The sequence below is a fragment of the Arachis ipaensis genome, chromosome B1 (assembly GCF_059453495.1).
Source record: "Arachis ipaensis isolate K30076 ecotype BB chromosome B1, ASM5945349v1, whole genome shotgun sequence".
In the NCBI taxonomy this organism is placed as follows: Eukaryota; Viridiplantae; Streptophyta; class Magnoliopsida; order Fabales; family Fabaceae; genus Arachis; species Arachis ipaensis.
In genome coordinates, this window is record NC_142436.1 from 111,002,853 (window position 1) to 111,005,956 (window position 3,104).

The following is a 3,104-nucleotide window of genomic DNA, read 5'->3' on the forward strand; positions in this document are numbered from 1 at the left end:
TCTAACTGAATTGTATAGATGACAGATAAGATGGGGGAATGTCAACCTTGCTAAGGGGGAAGGCTTTTCAGCTTTCTTGTACATCTCTTGAGGTATTACCTCATGTACCTCCACCTCACTTCCAATCATGATGCAATGAACCATGATGGCTCTGTCAATGGTCACTTCTGACCGATTGCTAGTAGGAATGATAGAGCGTTTGATGAATTCCAACCATCCTCTAGCTATGGGCTTGAGGTCAAGCCTTCTCAGTTGGATAGGCTTGCCTTGAGCATCCCTCTTCCACTGAGCTCCTTCCACACAAATGTCTGAAAGGACTTGATCCAGCCTCTGATCAAAATTGACTCTCCTAGTGTAAGGATGTTGGTCTCCTTGCAACATTGGTAAATGGAGCACCAACCTTACATTCTCCAGGCTAAAATCCAAGGGTTGCCCTCGGACCATGGTGCTCCAATTTTTTGGATGTGGGATCACACTAGTGTCATGATTTTTAGTGACCTGATAAACCACTATTTTATGGTTTATCTTGTGTTTAATTGAGCGGTTTCATCAAGTCATCACCCACTTATTCCTACTAATCGCATGATTTTATAATTCCTTCCTAATATTGTTTATGGTTGAAAACTTGTTTCCTAGAGATCTTTAATTAGTATATTTTAATTCTCCTTCATACCATTCGATGCCGTGATCCGTGTGTTAAGTGTTTCAGGCTTTATAGGGCAGGAATGGCATAGAGAATGAAGAGGAAGCTTGCAAAAATGGAAGGAACACAAGAAACTAAGGAGATGACCAGCGAACACCGACGCGCGCGAATGGCTCAAGCGAGTGCGCGGAATGGAGAAATTGCAGCGACGCGTGTGCGTGCCTGACGTGTACGCGTGGATTGGAGTCTGCACGAATGACGCGAATGCGTGAACGATGCGCTCGCGTGACAAGGAAAATTGCTGAATGACGCGAATGCGTGGACGACGCGTACGTGTGACCTGCGTGATCTGCAGAATTAACAGAAAACACTGGGGGTGATTTCAGGCCGCATTTTGACCCAGTTTTCGGCCCAGAAACACAGAATAAAGCCATAGAACATGCAGAGACTCAACACACATCTTAGACACAATAGACATATAGTTTTACATACATTAGGATAGTTTTAGTTTTAGATATGAATTTAGAGAGGATCACTTTCCCTCTAGGTTCACTTTACATTCATTACTTTTGCTTTTGGATATTGAAGAGTCATTACCTCCGTTGAAGACATTATTCTAGTTTGTTTCTTTACTTACTCTTTTATTTATTTATTCCATATTTTTAATTCTTGGTCAGGATGGTAATTGGATTATTTTCATGAATTGTTAGTGAAGAGGATTACTTTTACTTTTAATAAATTTCGAAGCTTTATTTTTATTCAATTTATCATGTCTTCTTCTATTATTTTTATGAGCGTTATATTCATGTCAATGGAGTAGACTCCATACTTGACATGGGGGTTGATTAAAAGGAGACACTTGAGTTGGAAGGCTTAAGTGCTGATTAAACTGGAAATTATTGGCTAGTTCTGTATTTACTAACGCTAGACCTTCCCAAGGGAGAGGACTAGGATTTGCGAATAAGAGTTAGCTCAATCACCTGACTTTCCTTTATTTAGTAAGGGTTAACTAAGTGAAAACAACAACTTTTTTAATACTACACTTAAGAGACCCCAACAAGGATAGAACTTCTAATTAATCATTCCACCAGTCAAGGCTTTTTATCTAGAATATTAATAATCATTCTTCGTTTTTGTTGCTTTAATTATTTAATTGATCATTATTCAACTCTCAAACTCTCATGGAAATTCCTAATTAATAAAATAACATACTTTCTCACAACTCGTTGGGAGACGACCTGGGATTCATACTCCCAGTATTTTTATTGTAAATTTTTGTGACACCTTTCTAAATTGGTGAGGCGGATTTTAGCTGGTTAAGGGCTATACTTGCAATGCTGTACTCTTATTTAAAATCTCTTAATTGGCCTAACTTCTGCTACGCACCAGTTTTTGGCGCCGTTGCCGGGGAGTTGCAATTGTGTGCTGAATTATTAATTAGAGTACATATTTTTACTTTATTTGCATATTTTATTTTTATTTTATTACCATGAGCTATATGTTTCTTTCATTGAATGACACGTTCACTGCCTGATCCGAGCTTAGTTGCGTTTGATCCTGAAATTGAAAGAACTATTTCACGTATTAGGTGAGCTCGATGTCGGTTAGCCTCTGAGGGTGGTGAAGTGATTGTTATCAATTCACCAGTCTCATCTGAGGGAAAATCTGAACCGCCATCTGAGAATGAAACAAGCTCCTTTACTACTGATTTAGTTGATTCACGTGAAAAAAACATGGCAGCACCTCAGAGGATTACTCTCCAGGAAGCAGGAGCCCCAGATTTTACACTACAGCCGTATCAAGTGCATCATCCAACTCTGGCTGTAGATTTTGAACTGAAGACTGCACTTATCAACTTGATGCCCAAGTTTCATGGCTTACCTGCTCAAGAGCCTATTAAGCACCTAAGGGATTTCCAGACAGCCTGTTCTACTATTAGGCGTCATGGTGCGAATGAAATTTCTATTCTGTTGACTGCCTACCTGTTTTCTCTTGAGGGAAAGGCAAGGGAGTGGTATTACTCCCAACCTGAAGCGAATGTTACCAACTGGGATACGCTCAGGAGAGCATTTTTGGAAAAATACTTTCCAGCTGAAGTTACAGACAGAATAAGGAAAGAGATCTCATGCATTGTTCAAGGTGAATAGAAACTCTCTATGAGTACTGGGAGCATTTCAAGAACCTTCTGGACGCATGCCCCCATCACATGATTGACAGACTAGTGTTTATTAGCTACTTCACTCAAGGCATGATGCCTCGGGATAAAACTACATTAGATGGTGCTAGTAATGGATCTTTGAAAAAGTACAAGACCGCAGATGAAGCATGGCAACTGATCAGCGACTTAGCTGAGTCTACCAGGAATCACAGGCACAGAAGCATGATGAGATAACTTTTGTGTGGTCTAGAAATTTGCAGACAAATCCTCGTTGCAAGTATAGTTTCTAAACCAACAAAAGTC

At 39.9% G+C, this 3,104-nt stretch overlaps 1 non-coding gene across 1 annotated transcript; it reads right to left on the reverse strand.

Moving 5' to 3' along the window:
• Window positions 1-2,748: 2,748 nt before the first annotated feature.
• LOC148577917 (small nucleolar RNA R71) lies at window positions 2,749-2,854 on the reverse strand. The gene has a single exon (XR_015903918.1). It is a non-coding gene; the product is annotated as a small nucleolar RNA R71 (small nucleolar RNA).
• Between the last annotated feature and the right edge of the window lie 250 nt (window positions 2,855-3,104).